At 46.7% G+C, this 16,095-nt stretch overlaps 1 protein-coding gene across 3 annotated transcripts in view; it reads left to right on the top strand.

Annotated features, from left to right (window-relative positions):
* The window catches only part of LOC137519679 (ferroportin-like), a 78,443-nt gene that overhangs the window by 3,354 nt on the left and 58,994 nt on the right, over positions 1-16,095 (top strand). The window lies entirely within an intron of this gene.

Here is a 16,095-nt window from a genome sequence, read left to right as displayed (position 1 = left end):
CTTATACCGTGCGTCGGCAAAGTGGCAGCTGCAGGACCAGCGACGCAGTACTGCGTCGCCAGCTGCAGGCTGATTAATCAGGAAGCAGCCGCTCGTGCGAGCGGCTGCTTCCTGTCAAATCACGGCGGAGGGCTCCGTGAATAGCCTGCGGGCCGCCGATGGCGGCTCGCAGGCTAAATGTAAACACAAGCGGAAATAATCCGCTTTGTTTACATTGTACGGTGCTGCTGCGCAGCAGCGCCGTAAGGCAGATCGGCGATCCCCGGCCAATCAGCGGCCGGGGATCGCCGCCATGTGACAGGGGACGTCCTGTCACAGGCTGCACAGGACGGATAGCGTCCTGTGCAGCCCCGATCACCGGGGGGACAGGTAGGAGAGGGAGGGGGGTGAATGTCGCCGCGGAGGGGGGCTTTGAGGTGCCCCCCCCCGCCAGCCACACGCAGGCAGGAGAGATCGGACCCCCCCAGCACATCATCCCCCTAGTGGGGAAAAAAGGGGGGTGATCTGATCTCTCTGCCTGCACCCTGATCTGTGCTGGGGGCTGTAGAGCCCACCCAGCACAGATCACATAATTCAATGCTGGTCCTTAAGGGGGGGGTAAAGGGTGGGTCCTCAAGTGGTTAAGGACCAGAGCCTTTTTCTCCATTCAGACCACTGCAGCTTTCACGGTTTATTGCTCGCTCATGCAACCTACCACCTAAATGAATTTTACCTCCTTTTCTTGTCACTAATACAGCTTTCTTTTGGTGCTATTTGATTGCTGCTGCGAGTTTTACTTTTTATTATATTCATCAAAAAAGACATGAATTTTGTCAAATGACTTTTTTAACTTTCTGTGCTGACATTTTTCAAATAAAGTAAAATTTCCTATACATTTGAGCACGAAAGTTATTCTGCTACATGTCTTTGATTAAAAAAAAACCATTCAGTGTATATTTATTGGATTTGGTAAAAGTTATAGCGTTTATAAACTATGGTGCCAAAAGTGAATTTTCCCATTTTCAAGCATCTCTGACTTTTCTGCGCACCTGTCAGGTTTCATGAGGGGCTAAAATTCCAGGATAGTACAAATACCCCCCAAATGACCTCATTTTGGAAAGAAGACATCCCAAAGTATTCAGTGAGAGGCATGGTGAGTTCATAGAAGATTTTATTTTTTGTCACAAGTTAGCGGAAAATGACACTTTGTGCCAAAAAAAAAATAAATAAAAAGTTTCCATTTCTTCTAACTTGCGACAAAAAAAAATGAAATCTGCCACGAACTCACTATGCTCCTCTCTGAATACCTTGAAGTGTCTACTTTCCAAAATGTGGTCATTTGTGGGGTGTGTTCACTGTCCTGGCATTTTGGGGGGTGCCTAATTGTAAGCACCCCTGTAAAGCCTAAAGATGCTCATTGGACTTTGGGCCCCTTAGCGCAGTTAGGCTGCAAAAAAGTGCCACACATGTGGTATTGCCGTACTCAGGAGAAGTAGTATAATGTGTTTTGGGGTGTATTTTTACACATACCCATGCTGGGTGGGAGAAATATCTCCGTAAATGACAATTTTTTAATTTTTTTTACACACAATTGTCTATTTATAGAGATATTTCTCCCACTCAGCATGGGTATGTGGAAAAATACACCCCAAAACACATTATACTACTTCTCCTGAGTACGGCGATACCACATGTGTGGCACTTTTTTGCACCCTAACTGCGCTAAGGGGCCCAAAGTCCAATGAGTACCTTTAGGATTTCACACGTCATTTTGAGAAATTTGGTTTCAAGACTACTGCTCACGGTTTAGGGCCCCTAAAATGCCAGGACAGTATAGGAACCCCACAAATTACCCCATTTTAGAAAGAAGACACCCCAAGGTATTCCGTTAGGAGTATGGTGAGTTCATAGAAGATTTTTTTTTTTGTCACAAGTTAGCGGAAATTGATTTTAATTGTTTTTTTTTTCACAAAATGTCATTTTCCGCTAACTTGTGACAAAAATTAAAATCTTCTATGAACTCACCATACCCCTAACGGAATACCTTGGGGTGTCTTCTTTTTAAAATGGGGTCATTTGTGTGGTTCCTATGCTGCCCTGGCATTTTAGGGGCCCTAAACCGTGAGGAGTAGTCTTGAAACCAAATGTCGCAAAATGACCTGTGAAATCCTAAAGGTACTCATTGGACTTTGGGCCCCTTAGCACAGTTAGGCTGCAAAAAAGTGTCACACATGTGGTATCGCCGTATTAAGAAGAAGTAGTATAATGTGTTTTGGGGTGTATTTTTACACATACAGATGCTGGGTGGGAGAAATATCTCTGTAAATGACAATTATTTGATTTTTTTACACACAATTGTCCATTTACAGAGAGATTTCTCCCACCCAGCATGGGTATGTATAAAAATACACCCCAAAACACATTATACTACTTCTTCTGAGTACGGCGATACCACATGTGTGACACTTTTTTGCAGCCTAGGTGCGCTAAGGGGCCCAACGTCCTATTCACAGGTCATTTTGAGGCATTTGTTTTCTAGACTACTCCTCACGGTTTAGGGCCCCTAAAATGCCAGGGCAGTATAGGAACCCCACAAGTGACCCCATTTTAGAAAGAATACACCCCAAGGTATTCCGTTAGGGGTATGGTGAGTTCATAGAAGATTTTATTTTTTGTCACAAGTTAGTGAAAAATGACACTTTGTGAAAAAAACAATAAAAATCCAATTTCCGCTAACTTTTGACAAAAAATAAAATCTTCTATGAACTCATCATACACCTAACAGAATACCTTGGGGTGTCTTCTTTCTAAAATGGGGTCACTTGTGGGGTTCCTATACTGCCCTGGCATTTTACGGGCCCAAAACTGTGAGTAGTCTGGAAACCAAATGTCTCAAAATGACTGTTCAGGGGTATAAGCATCTGCAAATTTTGATGACAGGTGGTCTATGAGGGGGCAAATTTTGTGGAACCGGTCATAAGCAGGGTGGCCTCTTAGATGACAGGATGTATTGGGCCTGATCTGATGGATAGGAGTGCTTGGCGGGTGACAGGAGGTGATTGATCTGTGTCTCAGGGGGCGGTTAGAGGGGAAAATAGATGCAATCAATGCACTGGGGAGGTGATCGGAAGGGGGTCTGAGGGGGATCTGAGGGTTTGGCCGAGTGATCAGGAGCCCACACGGGGCAAATTAGGGCCTGATCTGATGGGTAGGTGTGCTAGGGGGTGACAGGAGGTGATAGATGGGTGTCTCAAGGTGTGATTAGAGGGGGGAAATAGATGCAAGCAATGCACTGGCGAGGTGATCAGGGCTGGCGTCTGAGGGCGTTCTGAGGTGTGGGCGGGTGATTTGGTGCCCGCAAGGGGCAGATTAGGGTCTAATCTGATGGGTAACAGTGACAGGTGGTGATAGGGGGTGATTGATGGGTGATTGATGGGTAATTAGTGGGTGTTTAGAGGAGAGAAGAGATGTAAACACTGCACTTGGGAGGTGATCTGATGTCGGACCTGCGGGCGATCTATTGGTGTGGGTGGGTGATCAGATTGCCCGCAAGGGGCAGGATAGGGGCTGATTGATGGGTGGCAGTGACAGGGGGTGATTAATGGGTGGCAGTGACAGGGGGTGATTGATGGGTGATTGACAGGTGATCAGTGGGTTATTACAGGGAATAACAGATGTAAATATTGCACTGGCGAATTGATAAGGGCGGGTCTGAGGGCAATCTGAGTGTGTGGGCGGGTGATTGGGTGCCCGCAAGGGGCAGATTAGGGTCTAATCTGATGGGTAACAGTGACAGGTGGTGATAGGGGGTGATTGATGGGTGATTGATGGGTAATTAATGGGTGTTTAGAGGAGAGAAGAGATGTAAACACTGCACTTGGGAGGTGATCTGATGTCGGACCTGTGGGCGATCTATTGGTGTGGGTGGGTGATCAGATTGCCCGCAAGGGGCAGGTTAGGGGCTGATTGATGGGTGGCAGTGACAGGGGGTGATTGATGGGTGGCAGTGACAGGGGGTGATTGATGGGTGATTGACAGGTGATCAGTGGGTTATTACAGGGAATAACAGATGTAAATATTGCACTGGCGAATTGATAAGGGGGGGTCTGAGGGCAATCTGAGCGTGTGGGCGGGTGATTGGGTGCCCGCAAGGGGCAGATTAGGGTCTAATCTGATGGGTAACAGTGACAGGTGGTGATAGGGGGTGATTGATGGGTGATTGATGGGTAATTAGTGGGTGTTTAGAGGAGAGAAGAGATGTAAACACTGCACTTGGGAGGTGATCTGATGTCGGATCTGCGGGCGCTCTATTGGTGTGGGTGGGTGATCAGATTGCCCGCAAGGGGCAGGTTAGGGGCTGATTGATGGGTGGCAGTGACAGGGGGTGATTGACGGGTGATTGACAGGTGATCAGGGGGGATAGATGCATACAGTACACAGGGGGGGGGGTCTGGGGGGGGGGGGTCTGGGGACAATCTGAGGGGTGGGGGGGTGATCAGGAGGGAGTAGGGGGCAGATTAGGGACTAAAAAAATAAATAGCGTTGACAGATAGTGACAGGGAGTGATTGATGGGTGATTAGGGGGGTGACTGGGTGCAAACAGTGGTCTGGGGGGTGGGCAGGGGGGGGGGGTCTGAGGGGTGCTGTGGGTTTGGCCGAGTGATCAGGAGCCCACACGGGGCAAATTAGGGCCTGATCTGATGGGTAGGTGTGCTAGGGGGTGACAGGAGGTGATAGATGGGTGTCTCAAGGTGTGATTAGAGGGGGGAAATAGATGCAAGCAATGCACTGGCGAGGTGATCAGGGCTGGTGTCTGAGGGCGTTCTGAGGTGTGGGCGGGTGATTGGGTGCCCGCAAGGGGCAGATTAGGGTCTAATCTGATGGGTAACAGTGACAGGTGGTGATAGGGTGTGATTGATGGGTGATTGATGGGTAATTAGTGGGTGTTTAGAGGAGAGAAGAGATGTAAACACTGCACTTGGGAGGTGATCTGATGTCGGACCTGCGGGCGATCTATTGGTGTGGGTGGGTGATCAGATTGCCCGCAAGGGGCAGGTTAGGGGCTGATTGATGGGTGGCAGTGACAGGGGGTGATTAATGGGTGGCAGTGACAGGGGGTGATTGATGGGTGATTGACAGGTGATCAGTGGGTTATTACAGGGAATAACAGATGTAAAAATTGCACTGGCGAATTGATAAGGGGGGGTCTGAGGGCAATCTGAGCGTGTGGGCGGGTGATTGGGTGCCCGCAAGGGGCAGATTAGGGTCTAATCTGATGGGTAACAGTGACAGGTGGTGATAGGGGGTGATTGATGGGTGATTGATGGGTAATTAGTGGGTGTTTAGAGGAGAGAAGAGATGTAAACACTGCACTTGGGAGGTGATCTGATGTCGGACCTGCGGGCGATCTATTGGTGTGGGTGGGTGATCAGATTGCCCGCAAGGGGCAGGTTAGGGGCTGATTGATGGGTGGCAGTGACAGGGGGTGATTGATGGGTGGCAGTGACAGGGGGTGATTGATGGGTGATTGGCAGGTGATCAGTGGGTTATTACAGGGAATAACAGATGTAAATATTGCACTGGCGAATTGATAAGGGGGGGGTCTGAGGGCAATCTGAGCGTGTGGGCGGGTGATTGGGTGCCCGCAAGGGGCAGATTAGGGTCTAATCTGATGGGTAACAGTGACAGGTGGTGATAGGGGGTGATTGATGGGTGATTGATGGGTAATTAGTGGGTGTTTAGAGGAGAGAAGAGATGTAAACACTGCACTTGGGAGGTGATATGATGTCGGATCTGCGAGCGATCTATTGGTGTGGGTGGGTGATCAGATTGCCCGCAAGGGGCAGGTTAGGGGCTGATTGATGGGTGGCAGTGACAGGGGGTGATTGACGGGTGATTGACAGGTGATCAGGGGGGATAGATGCATACAGTACACAGGGGGGGGGTCTGGGGGGGGGGGGTCTGGGGACAATCTGAGGGGTGGGGGGGTGATCAGGAGGGAGTAGGGGGCAGATTAGGGACTAAAAAAATAAATAGCGTTGACAGATAGTGACAGGGAGTGATTGATGGGTGATTAGGGGGGTGACTGGGTGCAAACAGTGGTCTGGGGGGTGGGCAGGGGGGGGGTCTGAGGGGTGCTGTGGGCGATCAGGGGGCGGGGGGGGGGGGAAATCAGTGTGCTTGGGTGCAGACTAGGGTGGCTGCAGCCTGCCCTGGTGGTCCCTCGGACATTGGGACCACCAGGGCAGGAGGCAGCCAGTATAATAGGCTTTGTATACATTAAAAAGCCTATTATACCTTGTTTCAGCGGCGATCCGGGTGCTAGTAACCCGCCGGCGCTTCCGAACGGCCGGCGGGTTACAGCGAACGGTGGGCGGAGCCAGTCCCCGGCGGCTGATCGCGTCACGAATGACGCGATCGCCGCATAGCCACTCCCGCAGCCGCCCCCGCCGATGGGCGTATTGCGGTCGTTTGGGCCAGGACTTTGCCGCCGCCCATCAGCTGGGGGCGGTCCTTAAGTGGTTAAAGAGACACTGAAGCGAAAAAAAAATGATGATATTATGATTTGTATGTGTAGTACAGCTATGAAATAAAACATTAAGATCAGATACATCAGTCTAATTGTTTCCAGTACAGGAAGAGTTGAGAAACTCCAGTTGTTATCTCTATGCAAACAAGCCATTAAGCTCTCTGACTAATGCTGGATACACACGGTGCGTTCGCGCACTCGATTTTCCCGTCGATTCCCGTCGATTCGTTTATTTCCAACATGTCCGATTTGGATTTCGAAGGATCGTTAGGTCGATTCAGCATACTTTGCATGCGAATCGACCTAACGATCCATCGAAATCCAAATCGGACATGTTGGAAATAAACGAATCGACGGGAATCGATGGGAAAATCGAGTGCGCGAACGCACCGTGTGTATCTAGCATAAGTCTTAGTCGTGGAGAGGGCTGTTATCTGACTTTTATTATCTCAACTGTAAGTGAACTGTTTACTTTTTCTCTGCTAGAGGAGAGGTCATTACTTCACAGACTGCTCTGAAAGACTCATTTTTAATGCTGAGTGTTGTGTAATCTGCACATATTATAGAATGATGCAATGTTAGAAAAAACACTATATACCTGAAAATAAAAATATGAGAATATTTTCTTTGCTGCTAATCTTCTAGTAATTATACATAGTACACAACCAATTCATTATATCATATATTTTTTTCCGCTTCAGTGTCTCTTTAAAGTGGGATGAAACTCCATAATAACTGAAAAAAAGAATCATCCAAAAATAAATTACTTTTTTAGTTTAGCTTTCCTTTTTTTTTTAGTATTCATTCACATTTAGATTTAACAGTGCATGCCGCCCGCCATAGAATAACCACAGCGTCGTGCATGCCCCCATAAAGGCACCACTGCACCCAGCATGGCACAACAGCACTCAACATGCCCCCATAGAGGCATCACAGCTCCCAGCATGCCCGCCACAGCTCTGACTCTGCCTGGAGGACATCCGGGGCACCTAGAATAGATCCGTGGCACAATCCACTGATCTTTGGGGCTAGCAATACCCCTGGTGAAAACAGCAACTGTAAAAGATTTTCAAAGGGAATACAAAATGTGTCACTTCTATTTCCTGTTTTGTCCTAAATTATTTCACCTGTGGGAGAAATCACACAGAACAAATGTCTAATCAGTAGTGCTAAAATGGCCAGGCGGTCGTACCCCTGCTTTCTTGCATGGCATTTCTCCTGAAGTATCAGATTGGTACAATAGATCATATTTTCTGGTCGTGCCCCCGTCTGGAACATTTTTTGAGGAAGATCAGTGATCTTGTTAGGAAGACTATCCACAAAAATGTCCCCTTTGATCCGTGGACATTGGTACTCGGTCTTCCTCTGCCTCAGACCAGGGTTTCTACTCAAAAATTGGCAAATGTTATCTGGTTGCAGCTCGATTAGCAATAGTGGCATGTTGGACATACCCTTCCCTGCCAACCATGAAAAGGGTACGGTCCAAAATTGAGTTCATTAGACAAATTTATTTAACTGCAACCAGAAATAACAGGGTTGCAGCTTTTGAGAAAATGTGGGACTTTTGGGACATCAATGTGGTAGTAGCAGAAACTGGTTCTTTGTGATCTGGATATTTTTGCCTACTGATGAGGGAAAGGGGGGCCTAGATGAACATTTGAGGGTCTACTTTTTCTGTTTACTCTTGGGCCTTGGGCCTTTGACTTGAGCTAGCCTGCAATGTTATTTTTTACCTGATGCTCCTGTTAGGAGCTGAATTATCCTTTATGTGCTTAAAGTTGATAGCTGAGCTCAGAAGCTGCGCATTATTGTTGGTTTTTAACTTCTCTTCTGAGACTATCTCTACCATTTGAAGAATCTTTGAGGCCTTGACCTTCTCTGTTTACTTTTTTTTCTGGTGCTATTTTGTGCTACTTTTTTGGATTGCATTTGATCTTGACATTGGTTTTTCCTCTTATTCTGTACTGGAATCTTGGTCCTCAATAATAATAATAATAATTATAATAATAATAAAAAGTTATCTCCCCCCCCCCCAAAAAAAAAAAACAATGGCCAGGAGGGATGTAAAGTAACATAATGCAGGCTCTGATTCCATCCTCTGGTTATCCATTAAACACAGATAAACCATTCCTATGATTAATATTTGCACTTCCCATGAATTAATATAGCACTTATTAGCATTAAGGCCACGTTCACAGAGGGGCGTTGCGGTGCAACATAAGAGCTGCATTGTAACGCTGAAAGTTGCACTGTAATGCAACACTTATGCAACATTTACAGTGCAGTACAATAGTGCTCTCTTAAGTTTAATTTTCTTTTCTACCTACAAACTTTACATTATTGTCTTATGAACAAGCCATCTTTACTTCCAACCATGTGTTGCTTAAAGGGTCACTTAACGTAATAAAAAAAAATGCCCTGTTACTTACCTTGGGTTTCTTTAAAGCGGAATATAACCCTGCATTTCAACTTTGCTCTAAAACATTATTTACAGCATATTATATGCAAAAAGCATTTTTTTTTTTAGTAGACCAGCATTGGAAGGGTTAAACACAGAGGTTTTAAGTTCCGTGCAGACGTTCAGATAGTTACATTCTATTTAGTTAGATGTATCTATTGATAAACAGTTACACACTCTTTGGCTGTCCTCCAAGCTCCTTCTCAGTGAGAGAGATGAGTCACAATAAACAGTTAGATACATATTTGTAAACAAAAAGTATCTAACTGAAGTTCGGATGCGTCTGCAAAAATCTCCAGGGACTTTAAAGCCCTGTGTAACCCTTCCAATGCTGGTCTAGTAAAAAAAAAAATGCTGGTTGCATATAATATACTGTAAATAATGTTTTAGAGCAAAGTTGAAATGCAGGGTTATATTCCGCTTTAAGCCTCCTGAAGTCCTACTGCTCCCTCGCCACGACTCCATGTTCTGCCATTCCTCTGCTGTCTCACCCCATGAGCTAGTCACTGGCCACTGCCCACTGTGAACGCACAGGCAGTTGGCACGCTCCTCCTCTATTGCGCTCCTGTGCTGGGAAAGTTTTGCACATAAGCAGTAGCAATTTTTGCTTACTGCACAAGCACAGAGCGCTCTCAGCTACGAGAGCCTGTTGGAGGAGGCGCACAGCATGTACCCGTGCATCCAGCGTTTAGAGGGTGACATTGGTGGAACCGTGCAGTGCGGGATGACGACGAGGTACCAGGAAGACTTCAAAGGGCTGGAAGAAGCCCCAGGTAAGTAACTGGGCAATTTTTTATTCAGTTAAAGTTACCTTTAACCTCCTTGGTGGTAATCCCGAGCTAGGGTCAAGGCGGAAAAACCGCAGCTCAGAGCGCTAATCCCGACCTCTGCTCAGGGTAGCCGCCAGAGGCTGTGTGCCGAGTATATCGCGCAGCAGGCGTTTTTACATACCTCCCGGGGGATCTCGACGTTGGTCGCCATTCTACTTCCTCTCATCATGACGACAACCGGCAATTTCACTTTAGAGTTGCTGTGCCCCCCGGAGGATGGAGGCATAACTGCAGTGCTGGAGCCAGGGAGGTGAGATATTGTTAAGAAAAAACTGCTGCCGATCTCCCTGGCAGCATGATTTTTTCCAGGTTTTAGGGTCTGAAAGATCCTAAGAAGAATCATACCGCCAGGGGGGTTAAGGGGACCCTGTTGTGCATTCAAATTTTATACCCATAACTATATCCTTAAAGGATCCTTAAAGGATACCCGAAGTGACATGTGACATGAGATAGACATGTATATGTGCAGTGCCTAGCACACAAATAACTATGCTGTGTTCCTTTTTTTCTTTCTCTGTCTGAAAGAGTTAAATATCAGGTATGTAAGTGGCTGACTCACTCCTGACTCAGACAGAAAGTGACTACAGTGTGACCCTCACTGATAAGAAATTCCCCTTTTTACCTCTTTCTTGCTCTCAAGCCATTTTCTGCTAGGAAAGTGTTTTATAGTTGGAATTTCTTATCAGTGAGGGTAGCACTGTAGTCACTTCCTGTCTGTGTCAGGACTGAGTCAGCCACTTACATACCTGATATTTAATTCTTTCAGGCAGAGAAGAAAAAAAAGGAACTCGGCATAGTTATTTGTGTGCTAGGCACTGTACATACACATCTACATCTATCTCATCATGTCACATGTCACCTCGGGTATCCTTTAAACAGACGCAAAAGAACTGTTGCTGTTTCTTACCTTGTAAAAATATTAAATTTCCTAATCTAGCCATCTGAAAACTGTGTTGCAAATGGGTTGTAGCAAGAACGGATCTGTCCACTGCTGTTCAGTTTACCGATGTCTACGGGTTTAGACACATTGAGCCAGATCCAGTTAACTTTTTATCCTAAGTTTCTCCAAGGAGATTATTTTTCATCTTCTGTTTAAAATAACTTTTCCACAGTCTACAATTGAAAAAGTAACACAAAGTAGTTGAACAAGTTCTGTCAACATTATTTTGAGTATTTACTTCATTGCTGGTGGCTTAAAAAGCATTTTTTGGGTAAAATGTGAAAATATCTTCTAGGAGAAAAAGTTTAATGGATTGGGCCTAGTAGGTCATCCCGGTGGAGTCCTGGTTCTTTGTTACTTGTTACGGACATCAAGCCTTTGGTGGTTCCAGGCTCATCCTGTTTGGACTACCTGGCAACATTATCCTTAAAGGACTTACGAGGCGAAATAGGTTAAAAAAGGTAATTACCTGCATGAAATATCAATGCACGGCGAACGCCATCTGCGCCCTTCGTGTCTTTCCGCCGGGTCCCCGCAGCTGAATGTCCCCCCCGGGCCGGTCCCGACCCCACAGACCGGGTCGGGCTCTCCTGCCTCTTCCAATATGCCCGACAGAGCTAGCCGCGGCTGCGTAGTCCGCATATGCGCGAGTGCGACTGCGCAGCTCTAAGGCCAACCCCCAGATCCACGCTACAGGCTATTTCCTGTTGCGTGGATTGGGGGGTTGGCCCTAGAGCTGCGCAGCCGCACTCGCGCATATGCGGACTACGCAGCCGCTGCTAGCTCCGTCGGCCATATTGGAAGAGGCAGGAGAGCCCGACCTGGTCTGTGGGGTCGGGACTGGCCCGGAGGGGACATGCAGCTGCGGGGACCCGGCGGAAAGACACGGAGGGCGCAGATGGCGTTCTCCGTGCATTGATATTTCATGCACCTTTTTTAACCTATTTCGCCTTGAAAGTCCTTTAAGTGGGTTGCAGTGTCTGCTACACTTTCTTTGTTTAGACACATTGGGCTTGATTCACGCTGTGAAAAGTGGTTCGCACAAAATTTAGCGCGAAAACGGTTATCGCAAGCAAATACTTGCGTTCGTGTGATAGCGTGAATTTTTTGTGCGTTAACGTTCCGTGTCCACGCGATAAATTTGCGTTATCATACGTATGCGAAGGTTAATGCGTGAAAATTCACGTAATCGTGCAAATGCAAATTTTTGCATGCAATAACCGTTTTTCACGTGGAAACAAGCTAAAACTCGTGCAAAGCACTTTTTCACAGCCGTGATAACAGTTTTCACGGCTTTGTGAATAAAGCACATTGAAAGGCTCTCTGCTAACTTCTTCCTTCTCCTTCTGATGAGTCATGATGTGTATAGAAACAAGACTGTTCTATGTGTTCACTGCTGTCCAGATGGACCCTAAAGGGGCCCATACATTTTCCGACCAACCAACCAATCGACCATCCAATTCGATTATTATAATCGAATTGGATGAAAATTTGTGCGGCCAAGCGCATGCCCGACCGACAAAGCGACCAATTTCGGGACAGAAATTGGCTGCACGGTCAATCGCGCATGTTGGAAAATTTCGGGCCGAAGTTGGTTGGTCGGGTGTGCGGCAGTACGGCGGACGAATTGCGAACGAGCGTTGAGACGACGAAACCCCCGCCGCAATGTAAATTTTGCCGGGTTCCGCATACATGCCGGCGTCACATGGCGTCTGACGTCAGACGCTATGTGCCGCCGGCGTGTATGCGGCTGTTACCCGGTGAGATGGACGGTCACCGCGTGGAGGCGTACACGGGACAGGTAATGTATAAATGCATACACACTGCTTACATTTATACATTGCGGCGGCAGTGGCGGGGCAGACGCGGCTGGTCAGCTGATTCCCTCATGATTTTATGCTGAAATCGGACGGGAATCAACCTGTAGTGTATGAGCAGATTCAATTAGAGACAAATTTATCTGTAATCAGATTCGATTAGAGATAAATTTGTCTCTTGGTCGAATCTGCCCATAATCTTCTAATGTATGGGCACCTTAAGATGAGAAAAGCACTGTACACACAACAGTTCACAGCATGACTCATCAGGTGAGGAAGGAGAAAGAGAGTCAGCTGTGAAGAATACAACTAATTTGAAAATTGTATTGAAAAAGGGTTAGGCACAGGAGTACCAAGGGTCAAGGCGTTTCTAGCCTTTTTGTCACTCCAGGCAAACATTCCTGTGTCACACACCCCCAACCCCCCCAAAAAACTACACCCACACACTAGAGAATATAAACCATGTGCCCGTACAGGATAAATGCATAATGCAGGGACTCGGAGTCCCTGAGATACAAACACACCGATCCTGAAACTTTTAGTTGCACATCCCCTTCCTGCACTACCTCAGCTTAGTGTGTAAATGCAGAGTACAGCGCAGAAGAAGCCTCTCCGCTGGAGTCCAGTGCTGCGCTTCCACCTGTCCGCTCACCACTCGTCCTAGTGCTCAGCATCTCCTACCGCATGTACCGTGATTACACGCTACATGAGGAAAGTGAGGTGCCGGCACTACAGGGAGCAGAACACAGACAGGATGGTCGCACAGGCACAGCACTGGACTATAGATGGGAGGATAGAGCACAGCTTCAAGCTGTGCTATAATCTGCCTTTACAAACTGGACTGGGGGAGCGCAGGAGGGGGATGGGAATGGATAATGGGACAAGGGGATAGAGGGAGGCACAAAGGGGGACAGAAGGAGGCACAGTGGGACAGAGGGATGCACAGAGGTACAGACACTGAGCTGGATCATCCACAAGGCAACTTAGGCAGGTGCCTAAGGCCTAGAGGGAGTCTAGGGGCCCGGTTTATGCTAGCCCCCAACAAATCTTGCCAGAAAAGCTAGGTGGCCATCAAGGGTAGGCCCAAAGTCGTTGTTGGTTAGACGCAGTGTTTCACAACATTTTATTGGTATGTACCCCTTTTAAAACCCTGTACTCACCAAGTACCCCTGAGCATAGTGAACATTATCACAAGTACCCCTTTACAAATATATATTTAATTTTAGTACATGATAATTGGTTCTAAACAATTTTCAAGCATTTACTATTGCTTTTAATTGGCTAAAATACTAATTTGGAGGTGTTTAAATAAGGGTTATTATGTTTTAAAAAACTCTAAATTTGTTATTCTTGGTTAAGTATATCAAGCCCGAGTACCCCCTGCAACCATTAGACGTACCCCCTGGGGTATGCGTAGCACACGTTGAGAACCTAGGGCTTAGAGTACCATGTCACCTTCATCCATCTCTGGACGCACAGGGGGGCAGAGATGGCACATGGGCACTGAAGGCGGGACAAGGGGACAGAAGGAGGCACAAAGGAAGACAGTAGGCACAAAACACGTGTGGGGGGCGTGGCCTAGTTCATGGGCAGGGCTTAGTTTGGGGTTGGAGCTTAATCAGGGGCATGAAGCCCCCCTCAGGACCTATGGCTTTCCAGGCAGTGGCCTGGAATGCCTATGCTTAAAAACGCCCCATGCCGACGGAGTTTGGAGGCATCTATAGACATTCATCACTTGCACAAAAAATGGTTGATTTGGGGGACACATTTTGACATCTGTACTTTGCTTTACAGTAGCAACCAGTTAATGGGGTGACTGTGACTGGTAAAAATTATCAATGTATAGCCGTCCCTCTATACAATTGCTCTCTTATCATATGGTTTGAGACAGAGGCGGCTCCAGCTTCAGATTGTTGGGAGGGGGCACAAATGGGGTATGATGGCTGGCTGGTGGGGGCCATTTGGGTGATCAAAATCAATGTTTGTATGTTGAGCTTTAGATATTTTTTGCCTAACTCAGGTGATAAAATTAAGGCTAACTTGTTCAGCAATGAGAGGAACCAAATGTAAACATCTTAAATAGAACTCTTGAAACTTTTGAGCAGAGCCGAATGTCCAAATGATGGTGCTATTATTGAGGTAAAGTTACCTACAGATGTACTTGGCTAGTTTTCTGGTATGCTTTGATCCTTACTTGCTAGCAAGCTGCTCCTGTGTGGACAGATCACAGACAAATAATCCCAGTCCCCAGCCTGTGTCTCACCACTCTACAAGCAAGAGGAGGAGGAAGAGGCAGGAGGGAGAGAAACACTGTGGCCCATATGCAATTCACTTTTTCACCTGAGTTTGCTCCTAGGTCATAATTTTAAACTTGTCAATAAAATGCTTTTTAAGCCAACAGAAAGCAAGAACATACTCAACATAATTTTGATAGTACTTTTTCACCATCTTTTTGGTACTTTTTTAGTTGAAAATTGCTGAAAAGTTATTTCAAATCAAAGATGAAAAATTATCTCCTAGGAGAAAACTCAGGTGAAAAAGTGAATTGCATATGGCCCAGTGTGTGTAATTCCCTATCTTAGTAGCTAAGCATTGCTGGAGACTGGAGCTTGTATTTTACAGACAGAAAGTTTTGAATCAAGATTATTATCCTGATTCAAAACTTTCTGTCTGGAAAATATAAGCTCTAACTAATTGGATAATTTCAAAGAAAAACCGCTTTCAGCTGGTAAGCCTTCTTCAGACTTTCGATCCTGCTGACTGACAATGTTAAAACATACAATCAGAAGGAGGTAAAGAGATTTTTTTTGCAAATATAAATCTCATCTAGATATATTAAAGAGACTCTGTAATGAAAAAAAACTCCCCTGGGGGGTACTCAGCTCGGTAGGGGGAAGCCTCTGGGTCCTATCGAGGCTTCCGCTGTCCTCCTGTGTCCCAAGGCAGTTTCGCTGCAGCCCACGGAACGCACAGGCGACAGATTGTCAGGTCGTGCAATATTTACCTTTTCTGGCTCCAGCGGGGGCACTGTTGCGCCTCTCCGCTCACAAATAGTTGGAAATAGCAGATCTCTGTCGGGTTCGCTCTGCTACACAGGTGCAGGAGACTTGCGCTTGCGCAGTAGAGTGGACCGACACAGATCATCTATTTCTGCCTCTCTCTGAGAGAAGAGCCGATACTGCGCCTGAGCTGGAGCTGGGAAGGTAAATATTTACATCCCCGCTGTTCAGGGAGCTTTATTGCTGCCACCGTGGGACACAGGAGGACGGGGAAGCCTCAATAGGATCCGGAGGCTTCCCTCACCTGAGGTAAGTACCCCCCAGGGGACCTATTTTTTTAGTTACACATTTTCTTTAATCACAAGGAATCTTGAAAGAATTGTGAGGTATTTATGGCAAATAGATAAGACCCTTAATGCCTTCATAGACTCAGGCTGACATAGAGGGTTTTTTACCGACCCTATCCTATTCACTGTGAGCCTGGAAACAGTTAACTGTATGTTACTAAGCAGGAAGAGGGTGTGGAAGGGGGCATTTGGGGGA

The sequence above is a fragment of the Hyperolius riggenbachi genome, chromosome 5 (genome assembly GCF_040937935.1).
Source record: "Hyperolius riggenbachi isolate aHypRig1 chromosome 5, aHypRig1.pri, whole genome shotgun sequence".
NCBI classification, from domain to species: domain Eukaryota; kingdom Metazoa; phylum Chordata; class Amphibia; order Anura; family Hyperoliidae; genus Hyperolius; species Hyperolius riggenbachi.
Note: the sequence above shows the minus strand (reverse complement) of the source record. Positions and strands in the feature narration are given on the sequence as shown.